The sequence below is a fragment of the Castor canadensis genome, chromosome 2 (assembly GCF_047511655.1).
Source record: "Castor canadensis chromosome 2, mCasCan1.hap1v2, whole genome shotgun sequence".
NCBI classification, from domain to species: Eukaryota; Metazoa; Chordata; class Mammalia; order Rodentia; family Castoridae; genus Castor; species Castor canadensis.
In genome coordinates, this window is record NC_133387.1 from 111,645,118 (window position 1) to 111,659,666 (window position 14,549).

The 14,549-nt window shown below is 36.3% G+C and overlaps 1 non-coding gene across 1 annotated transcript; it reads left to right on the top strand.

Moving 5' to 3' along the window:
• The first annotated feature begins 2,628 nt into the window (after positions 1-2,628).
• LOC141421194 (small nucleolar RNA U13) lies at positions 2,629-2,730 on the top strand. The gene has a single exon (XR_012445851.1). It is a non-coding gene; the product is annotated as a small nucleolar RNA U13 (small nucleolar RNA).
• The last annotated feature ends 11,819 nt before the right edge of the window (positions 2,731-14,549 follow it).

Here is a 14,549-nt window from a genome sequence, read left to right on the forward strand (position 1 = left end):
CTGTCTCTCTAATGACTGTTTAGCTCACTGTTGATTAGTACACTATCTCTCCCTATTTATTTATTTGGCTCTGCTTTTGCTTTGTTTTGTTTTGTTTTTTCCCTTTTTCTTTACCTTCTTTGCTTTCCTTCTCCTCTCACCCTCCCATTCTAGATATCATCATTGTTACTATTACAAGCTAGACAATATTGAATTACACATAGTACAGAGACAGTAATAGTAGCAAGGGGAATGATGGGAAGATGGAAAAAAGAGGGAAACAATTTCTCCTCCAAATAAGAAATTAGTACAGGAACCAGAGGGAAATGAAGAAAACAGATGCCCAGATCCAGATTTCAACAAATCGAAGTTAAACTATGCCAAAGAACCCAATGAAGCCCACAAGAACACCTGAAAGGAGAAATCCTGCCAGTAATCAATGAGAATTTTATAGAGATGACACTGGATATGGTCAACCAAAATGTATAGGAGACACTCAAGAAATTCCAGGACAACAAAAATAGAAAATTTGAGAAAGCACAAGAACAAATAAACAAAAACTATAGAAACACTGTATAAACAACAAAGTTAAACAAAAGAACACAATAAATAAAGAGATAAATGAACTCAGGTTGAAAGCAGACAATATTAAGGAGGAAGAAAAACAGGATATGGAAAACCTCAGAAAAAAGAACAAAACAGAAATGCAAAAGAAAATGGAAGACCAATCCAGCAGAATAGAACAAGCAGAAGACAGAATCTCAGAACTTGAAGATGAAATGATAATTAAAGGAAAAACCAAAGAATAGTTCAACAACTCAAGACCCGTGAAAAGAAAATGCAAGAACTTACTGACTCCATCAAAAGACCAAACCTGAGAATCTTGGGCATTGAAGAAGGAGAAGAGGTGCAAGCAAAAGGAATGTATAATATAGTCAAAAAAATAATAATAGAAAATTTCCCAAATGTAGAGAAAACTATGCCCATACAGGTACAGAAAGCCTCCAGAACACCAAACAGGCTTGACCAAAATAGAACTACCCCATGACATATTATCATTAAAACAATAAGCAAAGAGTATAGAGAAAGAATATTGAAGGCTGTATGAGAGAAAAAACTAGTAACTTACAAAGGTAAACCCATCAAAATTACAGCAGATTTCTCAATAGAAACGTTAAAAACAAGAAGAGCATTGGGTGAGGTCTTCTGGGCACTGAAGGAAAATAACTTCAACCCTAGACTGCTCTACCCAGCATAACTATCATTCAAAATAGATGGAGCAATAAAAGTCTTCCATGATAAGCAGAAACTAAAACAATATATGACGACAAAGCCAGCTCCACAAAAGATTCTTCAAGTGATTCCACACACAGAAAGTGAAAGCCAACATAACCATGAAAGGACATGCAGTACCAAACCACAGAAGAAAAAGCAAGTGAGTAGAGAGTAACATTGATTTAGCTGCACACAATCTAACCCTTAAACACCTGAGGCAACTAAATGACATGAATCTCCACATACCTCTCAATACTAACACTCAATGTTAATGGATTGAATTCAACCATAAAAAGATACTGTTTGACAGGTAGGATTCAAAAGGAAGATTCAACAATTTGTTCCTTACAGGAGACCCATCTCATCTATAACAATAAGCATAGGCTTAGGGTTAAAGGCTGGAAGGAGATTTACCAAGCCAATGGTCCCCCAAAACAGGCAGGAGTAGCAATACTTATTTTGGACAAGGTAGACTTCAAACCTACACTGATAAAATGAGACAAAGTAGGACATTCCATACTAATAAAAGGGGAAATACATTAAAAGGAAATAAAATACCCAATTTCATCAAACATACCCTGAAGGACATAAAAACATATATAAACACCAACACAGTGGTTATGGGAGACTTTAATACCCCCCCATAACCAATAGATAGGTCATCAAAACAAAAAATCAATAAAGAATTCCTAGACCTAAAACATACCATATAGCAAATTGACCTAGTTGATGTCTTCAGAAAATTTCATCCAACTTCTACATAATATACATTTTTCTCAGCAGCCTGTGGAACCGTCTCCAAAACTGATCATATCCTAAGGCACAAAGAAAGCCTCAGCAAATATAAGAAAATAGAATTAACACCATGCATTCTAGCTGATCATAATGCATTAAAACTAAAAATCAACAACAAAGATAATAACAAAAAACATGCAAGCAGCTGGAAACTGAACAACACATTGCTCAATGACCAATGGGTCATTGATGAAATAAGAGAGGAAATTAAAAGGTCCCTGGAAGTTAATGAAAATGAAAATGAAAATGCAACCTGCCAGAACCTATGGGGCACAGCAAAGGCAGAGCTGAGAGGCGAGTTTACAGCTATGAGTGCATTTAAAAGACAGAAAGATCTCAAATCAATGAACTAACATTACATCTCAAACTCCTAGAAAAACAAGAACAAGCAAATCCCAAAACAAACAGAAGGAGAGAAATAAAAAAATAAGAGCTGATATCAATGAAATAGGAAAAAATGCAAAGAATTAATGAAACAAAAGGTTGGTACTTTGAATAAATAAACAAGATTGATATACCCCTGGCAAACCTGACTAAAATGAGGAGAGAAAAAACTCAAATCAATAAAATCAGAAATGCAAAAGTTTGGTTCATGAGCATGATGATTGGGTGTCCACACCTCTGCATGACATGTGCTGTCCTCAAATCTTATTATGACATGGGCACATTACCCTTCTGACATGAAAAAAAAGGATGATGACAAGGTAACTCCTTGTGACATTACTTCTGTACTGAGTCAGCAAGTTTATGATCTCTTTTGTGTCCAGAAGCATGATCTCAAAGGACACAGAGGAGGTTTGTCAGAAGGTGGGAAACAAAGACACTTGGACACAGCAGACAAGGACATGGGACCACAACAAATAAATGTCAATAGACAGCCCAACATGAAAGTTTTAGTTATGGGAGCATTTGGAAGATTCAGCAACTAAAGAAATAAACTTAGATCAGTGGAAATTCCTCCAACAGAAAACCGTGCCAAATGCAGAATTCAACATGAGGAAAATAGAATGTACACTGCTTTCCAAAGTAATCATGATTCACCCATAAAAGTGCGGTGGGGAGATGAGAAAAATTGTACTGAACAGGAGGATTATCTGCCGATACAGTGTTCCAGGGATATTTTAGATCCAATATCCAGAAACACTTGCACCTGCTTTGTATGGGCAGATGCCCCAGAGCTAATAAAAGAAAGAACCAGCAGTGCAAGAAGTCTCTCCTTGAATTCTCATTATTTCAGTTTATGAATTACCCTTCTTAAATGGAAGGGGACAAGTGGGCAGGAACTGGGAAGTCAAGAGAGGGCCACGGGGATTTGGGAATAGGATCAAATAAATTGTATGCATTTGTGAAAATAACATTTAAAACACACTAACAATTGTATAATAAAATAGCCCTTTTTGGTTTTATTTTTCATTATTCCTTTCACATATACTTTGCTTTTCAAACTTTTTCCAGCACTTAATTAGAAAATATATGCTACTAAATGTTGCTTTGTGTATAAATATCTTTGAATGCTTTAAAATTGTATAAAGATAATCTGCAATGAATTCCTTGCATTTGATGAGTTCATTCAACGTAAGTGGTTTAAATTTTATTAAACTGATTGCAGAGTGCAACAGAGATGCATAAAAATTATTTAAGTTCTAACAATTTATCAAGTGTTATGCTGTATTTATTTTGCAACTTTGTTAAGTTTTTCTATTTTGTTTTTTATTAAATATATATTACTAAGTGATACAGATTGTTGTAAATTTGTATAAAAACTTAGAATTTATTTAGAACCAGCCATAGCACTTCTTACATGAAATTTAGTTGGAAACATCTGAACATCCCCTCAGAGCTCTTTCACAGGGCCTACCTCAGGTGTTTGCCCCATGAATTCTGGTGCTGGCCTCTGCTGTCCAGATGCAGTGTGAAGGGCACAGGCCTGCATGGAGTCCAGTGGTGCTGTCTCTGCAGGAGAGGAGAGCCAGAGCTTTGTGGACAAGGAAAGCCCAATCTATTTTCAAAGGATGACCAGATGCATCATGGACAGACCCTCTGAGCAATGAGGCACTGCAGTGCTGACACTGGAGGAGCTATAGAGCTCATAGCATAGAAGACTATCCTGCAAGAGCTGTAGAAGCCCAACTCACATGCAGGAGGGATCTTTTCTCTAATTCTCTCTTTTGATGCAAAATGAAATAAGGTAGAATTTTCAAAATCATTAGTATGACACAGTTATGGTATGAGAAAACGTTTTCTTCAATCTGGTCACTGTCACCAATGTCCTTCTGGACTCTCATAACAGAAGTGGGGCCTTCCGTCTATGAGACTTCCACACAGAACCTTTTATATAGCATGAAGACATAAATATCTCATCCCTCTTCTCATGAAAACCAGCTCAGCTCTCACCTTGAAACTCTGGTTAAAGGTGCAGCCCAGGATTCCCAGGTGTCCCTATTTAGTGCTCAGCACTGAACATACACCTCTCCCCATGGAGTGTATGCATCTCAGCTGCATTTTCTTTTTTGGTATTTTAAAAGGTGATTTATGGCGAACCAGAGATACTGAGTGTATGAGTGGACATGAAGGAGAGCAACAGCGGATATGTGTGGCAGTTTATGACCAGGATTCTGTGTTTGTAGGAGTACAGTGTCAGGTACATATGGTAAAGTCTGGGGATGCTTGGTGCAGTCTGAGGGCATCTTGAAACTCTCCTATGCAGCCTCTGGATTCGTCTTCAGTAATTATAGAATTTACTGGGTCCTCCAGGCTACTGGGAATGGGCTCAAGTGGGTTGAACTAATAGGCACTGTTGGTGGTAACACATACTGTGCAGAGTCTGTGAAGGAAAGATTCACCATCTCCAGAGACAATCACCAAAACCAGCTCCATCTGCAAATGAATAGCCTGAGAGATGTGTACACAGCCCTTTATTACTGTGCAGGAGACACAGTGAAGAGAGTTCAATTTGAGCATCAACATAAATCTCCCTGCAATGGTGCTGAGGACCAGCAGAGGGCGCGCAGCACACATGGCACTCAGGCTCACCTCAGGCAAGAGTGAGTTGGGTGCCTCTCCAGTTAAGTTTTCCCCAGGAAACATTCTAGGTTTTTTTCCTGTACTAATTTGTGATGACTCTGAACAGAAAGAGTTATATTTTATTGTGATTTTCAAATACATAAGATATATTCTCACATAACTAAAATGCAGAATGTCACATCACTTGTGTGTTCCTAGCTGCGTGTTTCCCAATACTCAGACCCTTTGTGCTCATGAGCAGTGACATCTGTGTAATTTAGATCTTTGATTTCTGTACTAGATGTAAATATTTTTTCTAATATGATTAAATACCTGTATCTCTTCTGATTTCTATGTTAAATCAATCATTGATATAAATTTTTATTTTGAAAAGCTATATATGACAAACCTACAGCCAGCATTATACTTAACGGAGAAAAATTAAAACCATTCCCTCTAAAATCAGAAAACAGACAAGGATGCCCACTATCTCCACTCCTATTCAACATAGTACTGGAATTCCTAGCCAGAGCAATTAGGCAAGAAGAAGAAATAAAAGGAATACAAATAGGTAAAGAAACTGTCAAAATATCCCTATTTGCAGACAACATGATCCTATACCTTAAAGAACCAAAAAACTCTACTCAGAAGCTTCTAGACATCATCAATAGCTATAGCAAGGTAGCAGGATATAAAATCAACATAGAAAAATCATTAGCATTTCTATACACTAACAATGAGCAAATGGAAAAAGAATGTATGAAAACAATTCCATTTACAATAGCCTCAAACAAAATCAAATACCTAGGTGTAAACCTAACAAAAGATGTGAATGACCTCTACAAGGAAAACTATACACTTCTGAAGAAAGAGATTGAGGAAGACTATAGAAAGTGGAGAGATCTCCCATGCTCATGGATTGGTAGAATCAACATAGTAAAAATGTCAATACTCCCCAAAGTAATCTACATGTTTAATGCAGTTCCCATCAAAATTCCAATGACATTCATTAAAGAGATTGAAAAATCTACTGTGAAATTTATATGGAAACACAAGAGGCCACGAATAGCCAAGGCAATACTCAGTCAAAAGAACAATGCAGGAGGTATCACAATACCTGACTTCAAACTATATTACAAAGCAATAACAATAAAAACAGCATGGTACTGGCACAAAAACAGACATGAAGACCAGTGGAACAGAATAGAGGATCCAGATATGAAGCCACACAACTATGAGCAACTTATCTTTGACAAAGGAGCTAAAAATATACGATGGAGAAATAGCAGCCTCTTCAACAAAAACTGCTGGGAAAACTGGTTAGCAGTCTGCAAAAAACTGAAACTAGATCCATGTATATCACCCTATACCAAGATTAACTCAAAATGGATCAAGGATCTTAATATCAGACCACAAACTCTAAAGTTGATACAAGAAAGAGTAGGAAATACTCTGGAGTTAGTAGGTATAGGTAAGAACTTTCTCAATGAAACCCCAGCAGCACAGCAACTAAGAGATAGCATAGATAAATGGGACCTCATAAAACTAAAAAGCTTCTGTTCATCAAAAGAAATGGTCTCTAAACTGAAGAGAACACCCACAGAGTGGGAGAAAATATTTGCCAACTATACATCAGACAAAGGACTGATAACCAGAATATACAGGGAACTTAAAAAACTATATTCTCCCAAAACTAATGAACCAATAAAGAAATGGGCAAGTGAACTAAACATAACTTTCTCAAAAGAAGAAATTCAAAGGGCCAGAAAACACATGAAAAAATGCTCACCATCTCTAGCAATAAAGGAAATGCAAATTAAAACCACACTAAGATTCCACCTCACCCCTGTTAGAATAGCCATCATCAGCAACACCACCAACAACAGGTGTTGGCGAGGATGCGGGGAAAAAGGAACCCTCTTACACTGTTGGTGGGAATGTAGGCTAGTACAACCACTCTGGAAAAAAATTTGGAGTCTACTTAAAAAGCTGGACATCGATCTACCATTTGATCCAGCAATACCACTCTTGGGGATATACCCAAAAGACTGTTACTCCAGAGGCACCTGCACATCCATGTTTATTGCGGCACTATTCACAATAGCCAAGTTATGGAAACAGCCAAGATGCCCCAGCACTGACGAATGGATTAAGAAAATGTGGTATCTATACACAATGGAATTTTATGCAGCCATGAAGAAGAACGAAATGTTATCATTCGCTGGTAAATGGATGGAATTGGAGAACATCATTCTGAGTGAGGTTAGCCTGGCTCAAAAACCAAAAATCGTATGTTCTCCCTCATAAGTGGACATTAGATCAAGGGCAAACACAACAAGGGGATTGGACTATGAGCACATGATAAAAGCGAGAGCACACAAGGGAAGGGTGAGGATAGGTAAGACACCTAAAAAACTAGCTAGCATTTGTTGCCCTTAACACAGAGAAAGTAAAGCAGATACCTTAAAGCAACTGAGGCCAATAGGAAAAGGGGAACAGGTACTAGAGAAAAGGTTAGATCAAAAAGAATTAACCTAGAAGGTAACACCCACGCACAGGAAATCAATGTGAGTCAATGTCCTGTATAGCTATCCTTATCTCAACCAGCAAAAACCCTTGTTCCTTCCTATTATTGCTTATACTCTCTCTACAACAAAATTAGAAATAAGGGCCAAATAGTTTCTGCTGGGTATTGAGGGGGGGGAGAGGGAGGGGGCGGAGTGGGTGGTAAGGGTGGGGGTGGGGGCAGGGGTGGAGAAATGAACCAAGCCTTGTATGCACATATGAATAATAAAAGAAAAAAAATAAATTTTTATTTTGCAAAAATATCTAAGTGATCATTGGAAGCTAGGCATTCTGTTATGAATTTGGGTCAGGGTAGTGAATAATAAGGTAAAGGGAGTTGTTCAGTGTGTGAATTTTCACCTTGCTTATTGGAAGCCCTGGGTTTTATTCCCATAACTTCAATAAAATATATGACATTGCATGTAATTTTAATGTGTCTAGTGAGGCTCAGTGAACTTTCCTTTAAGTTTGTTATCAAAAAGAATGATGAGTAAGAACAAATATAATTCCTGTCTCTTTAGCACTAACAGAGAAACAAGAAAATGAATATTTTCACACAATTATATAGGACTTACATAAACTACTGTTCATTACCTGATGAGTATTATTAATAACATGTTGAGTAACTGTAATGAATAGAAAATTGATCTACCATATGATCCAGCAATACTACTCTTGGGGATATACCCAAAAGACTGTGACACAGGTTACTCCAGAGGCACCTGCACACCCATGTTTATTGCAGCACTATTCACAATAGCCAAGTTATGGAAACAGCCAAGATGCCCCACTACTGATGAGTGGATTAAGAAAATGTGGTATTTATACAAATGGAATTTTATGCAGCCATGAAGAAGAATGAAATGTTATCATTCGCTAATAAATGGATAGAATTGGAGAACATCATTCTGAGTGAGGTTAGCCCTGCCCAAAAGACAGAAAATCACATGTTCTCCCTCATATGCGGACATTAGATCAAGGACAAACACAACAAGGGGATTAGACTTTGATCATGTGATAAAGCAAGAGCACACAAGGGAGGTCTGAAGATAGGTAAGACACCTAAAAAACTAGATAGCATTTGTTGCCCTCAATGCAGAGAAACTAAAGCAGATATCTTAAAAGCAACTGAGGCCAATAGGAGAAGGGGAACAGGAACTAGAGAAAAGGTTAGATCAAGAAGAATTAACCTAGAAGGTAACACACATGCACAGAAAATCAATGCGAGTCAACTCCCTGTATAGCTATCCTTATCTCAACCTCCAAAAACCTTTGGTCCTTCCTATTATTGCTTATATTCTCTCTTCAACAAAATTGGAGATAAGGGCAAAATAGTTTTTGCCGGGTAGTGAGGGGATTGGGGGGAGAGGGAGGGGTGGGGTGTTAGGGAGGGGTGGGGAAAGGAGGGAAAATGACCCAAACATTGTGTGCACATATGAATAAAAGAAATAGAAAATCAAATTTAGTGATAAATAGCTGTCATTGTTTACTTGTTTTTAGTTGGTTATCTGAAAAACATATGAATTTTTAAACATACAAGGATCAAACATTAACAAGTAAAGTAATCTTTATTAATTACTGAAGATCTTTGCATGTGAACCCACACTACTTTCAGGGATCTGAAGAAATCCACCATGTTTGAGGTAGCGAAAGAGACAAATGAGGCAGGTCAAGCAGTAATCATATGTAATATCTTGTTCTAAAATATAATGTGGGAACAGTTTTGAATCATACCTTTGTCTTAAGTACATGGCAAGTTCTGTATGATGTCTAACAAGGTACACAATGCCAGAAAATCTACGTAAAATTATTTAGTCATTGGGCAATTAAATTACATTATGTATTTAATGAAATTTTTCACAAGTGCTAATTTTATTATTATATTTATTATTATAATTTTATTTAAATGGTGCAAATTGATCCTAAAAGACAAATAATTTTCATTACTCAAATATAGTTCATCACCCATATATTTGTAATGTATTTTCCTCAACCATTGTCTGTTTCAATACAAATAAATTTTATTGTACAAATCATATTTTAATTAATCTATTATTAACATGATAAAAACCCTCTTGTTCTCATCAAGGACTTGATATTATAACCTTTTACTGAATATTACTTTTCTATAAGATTTTATTGCACCGATCTCCTTTTTATGATTTAACATGTATCCTATTGAAGTGTTTAGTTGATTATTTATAAACATGTTCAATAATATTTCCTCCCAGGAATGAACATTTAATCAATGCAAGAAAATTATTGTTTAACATATGATGTACTTAAATCAGAATGCTCATATTTTTCTTGATTTATATGTCCCTGGGGATTTCAAAATCTAGCATGCATCATAGTTCCATGGAAGGTCTGTCTCAACCTGCTTGAGGGCCGCACATCCAAAATTTCTGAAGTAAGTGAGAGTAGGCTTGCACAAATTTGCGCTTCTAATCATTCCCAGTGAATGCAGACAAACTTGTAACACAGTATATCAAACTTCATACAACTTGTGAACATATTCATGCACATTTATGTTCTGTACTGTGAATTTTTTACTTCATTGCCTTAATTTGTCCAACAGTAATAACCAAGAATTTGATGTGTGCCTTTCATTTCAAAAGTGATTTTTGAACTTTATGATTAGCCAGAAAAAGGTAATGAGCAATAGTTTCAAGGTATAGTCTTGAGGTCTATTTCTAATTCATTCCTTACCTGGATAGTGCTTGATTGGAAATACAGCAGACACAGGTGACAAAGCCATAGCAAATGGGAACTAATTCAGCAGGGAGTTTAACATAATTCTCACAGGCCAACCAAATGTGTGAGGGAGAATCATATGGGGTGCACTTCACTTGGAATTCCATGATGGAGTGTATGATGTTTAATTTGTAAACTGTCCTGTGCAAAAAAGTCTGGAATTGTTCTTGCTTGGTTATGGTGCACACTGTTTTTAGTAAGTATTTTGTGTGATAGTATTTGAATGGGGATTTTTGTATCTCCATTCATAAAGAAATTGGCATATAATTTCCTCACTCATAATGTCATGGTAAGACTTTATGTATTGGAATAAAAAATCCTGGATCAGCATAAGATATCCAGCTGCCAAAGGAAAAATAGTCCATGTAATTTTCATACTTTTCCAGAGGAAAGAAGTAGACATATCTGGAATTGTAAAATATGAAATTTAACAAGGACTTAAGGACAGAAATCAGCCATAGGGAGCAGCAAGGCAGAACAATTCCTGTGCTACAAGGCAGGAGGGAGGGATTTCTAGGCTAAGTTAGGCAAACATGGGCTATGGCCAGCTGGAATTGTAGCTGGTCTCTACCCAAAACTATTATAGTGCCCAACATCAGGTAACATTCTGGTTGTCAGTGGTTGGCACAACATGCTTATCTGTTGATCTTAAATCCTTCTTTTGCTGCAGGATTTAGATATTTGGCAACATCATCCATTTGGTAACATAGATATTCTTGTCAATGGATATGACACATTGAAACCTGCCAAAGGCATTTTAAGAAGGGGATGGGGGAAGAGGGAGAGTAATGGAGGGGATGTACCAAATCTTGTTACATTGTACATAATATGGAAATATCACAATAATTTCTCCCATACAACTTTTATATATGAATAAAAATATTTTTAAAAGGATAGTCATAATCTTACCAAGCTGGGTCTATCCATTAGAGTATTCAGTTAATCCTGGTTGCATAAAATATTGTTCCAGAAACTTGAACATTTCATCTGCATTATCTAATTTGATTGCATATGATTGTTTAAATCTTTTTCTATTTGTACATGTCAGCAATAATCTCCCCAACCCTATTTCTGGTTTTAGTGACTTGGGTCTCCATTTTTTTCAGTCTACTAAAGTCTTGTCAATTTTCTTGATCTTTTCACACAATCAACTTCTGGTCTCATTGGTTGCATTCTGTTGATTTTTCTCCCATGTTGCATTTACATTTATTGTTTTCTACTTTGTGTTACTTTTCTCTTGAGCTTGATCTTTTTCTTCTTAACTATTTTAAGATGTGATGATAAGTGATTAATTTGAGATATTTCCTTTTTATCATAGCCATGTTTAAGTATATATTTTTCTCTCAGCCTAGCCTTCATGATATCCCACAAGGTGCCTATGCTGTTTCCTTTTTCACTTGTCTCAGCAAGCACTATTATCTTATGGAGATGTGACTTATTAGTTGTTAATTTGAAACATTCTTGTAGAAATCAGACTATATGGAGAAGAGTGGCATTACCTAATCTCATTTTCTTCCATGAGAGTGGTTGTCACAGTTGGCAAGTATGTAAGGGGACATTGGGCAACTTCGATGAATGTTTGTGACTCCAGAAACTCCTGTCTTGCCCTGTGATGTGATGACCATTCAATTTGTAACTCCAATGACAATGTCTACACAGGGAATTGACATAAAACATGAATAATACTGAAAATTTCATAAAGTGCAGAAAGTTGTTAATAATCAGTCATTTATCGTAAATTAGAAATTGATGTGGCAAGACAGGAACATATATATTTAAATGTTAAGATGTTCAGCAATTGAGCAGAAGATACATAAGTTTGAAAGTGAGAATGAAGCTAAGATCATGCTGTGCTGGAAACTTGGCCACCTGAGTGTTTCCTGATCAGAATCTGGTTACACTTTATTATGTGATAGACTAAGCACTGTCCACTTGAAAAGGGTTACAAGAACTAAAAATCTGCAAAGAATTTGTGCTGCAGTGCTCAGCCAGAGCTGTAACAGATACTCACTGTGCACATAGTGAATACCAAATGCTTTCACATTTGCATGGAGCACATGAACAAAGAGCGAAGAGGACCTCTGCCTTCACAAAGCTTGCACTCAAAGAAAAAAGGGTAGGAAGTATGGAAGAGGGAGTATTAACTCTTATTGTAACTATGGTTACATCATGGAAAGAAAGTGTCTAAGAACAAGGAGTGGGAAAATCAGGTAGAAGAATTTATAGGAAGTCATATTTCAAGGAGAAGGCATTAATTTATAATGCCACTATTCACAAAAAATTTTCAAGGACACATGGCTCAGTTTTTAGGCATAAGTGGTGGGATTGTCCTTGGGCACTAATGGAAGAATTTATGGAAACTGGAGAACAGACATTGTTCTTGTTTTCACTTAAGGAAGCTCCTTATATTCAGGTTAAATGGTCTTGTGTGAGGGTGGAGTAATGGCTTTACCTTAAGATTTCTACATTTTCCATGTTACATATGGTCAAAATGGCTAAAAGGAGTGAGCATGTGAAGAGCTATAAAGATAATGGACATACATTAAAAATATTGCTTTGAAGCATGTCTACAAGCCTTGATTATTTTAACATAAGTGACAGTTGGACAGTACTGGATATGGTCACAACTGACAGAGCAAATTTACACCACATGTATGTAAATTTATTGAAGCAAACTCCTCATTGCATTTCATCACCAAGATCATTATCAGCTTTGCAGATTCCAGATTCTCACACGTAGTCTTTCTCCTACAGCAGAATAAAATAGAGACACATGAGAATGTATGTGGAAATATGTCTGGTTTTCTTTCTGTTTGCATGTGTGTTTGTGAATGAGATAGAGAGAGAGATATTGATTAGATAATTTAACCTTGGGTCTGAAAGCCTTCTGCTGGCAAAATTCCCTATTCTTCAGAGCATTCATGCTTTTTCTTAAGAAGTTTCATGTGTTGGGTGAAGGCCTAGCGTATTTTGGAGGGGCTTTACACAAAGTCACTGATTCAAGTGTTAATGTCATCTGAAAAATTTATTTTCCTAGTCATACACAAATATGACCCAGGTACACATGGGTTCTGTGACCTAGTCATAGTACCATGTAAGATAAATCATCACAGTAGGTAAGTACCATGTTTATTCTTCAGGCATTTATTTTTCCATCTCCACATTTTCAATCAATGGTGCATTAACCTTTATTTAGCAGTCACATCAAAATTCATATCTCATGCATATAATCTACTGTTTCTTTGTTTTCATATCATTGATTTCCCTTGCTTAATTTTTAAAGTTTCTTTTCCTATTAGTCAGCACAGAATAATTTTGGAAAGACAATATTATTGTTATAGTTCCATACGTGCATACAATGGACTTTATATAAAATTCCTTTCACTCTATTAATCTACCTCATACTTTCCCCCACTTTTTGACAGATTTTAATGGTTTTCATTATTCTACTTGCATCTATGCATATAAATAATATCAATCATATTTACATGAAATCACCCCATCCTTTCACACATCCCACCTCTCCTATAGATTTTCTCAACCTTTCTTCCTGTATTTATTTTCCCTTTCTACATTTCTACTATTCTTTTAGGTCAAGATTCTGATTTTTAAAAAAAGTTTTGATGGCATTGGGGTTTGAACTCAGTACTTTGTGTTAGCTAGGCCAATGCTTTACCACTTGAGCCACATCCCCAGGACTAAATCCCCATTTTTATTAATTCAATTTTATTAATTGAACAAAAGGGCCATTAATTGTACAAGGGGGTATTAAAACCACGGTTTTACGTGCATGTATATGTTGGGCTTTGATCAAATTATTTCCCTTTACTTCATTTTCTTTACCCCATCCTATCTTACTCCAATTTTCACAGGTTTTGCTTGGCTTCATTATGCTATCTTCATAATACAGATAACATTCTTCAATATTTTTCACCAATCTTCATATTCCTTTTCTCTCTCACCTTCTTGTTATTCTCCCAAACATTTCCATATTTACATCAATGGCTTTTTGTTTATATTGGGCCTGGTACTAATTTATATTCCCTCCAACAGTATAAATGTGTTATTTTCCCTCAATCCCCTCCTCAGCATCATGGCCAGCATTTGTTGTCTCACAAACTATTTTCCCTGGCTGGTCTAGAACCATGATTCTTTGATCTCAGCCTCCCAAGTAGCTA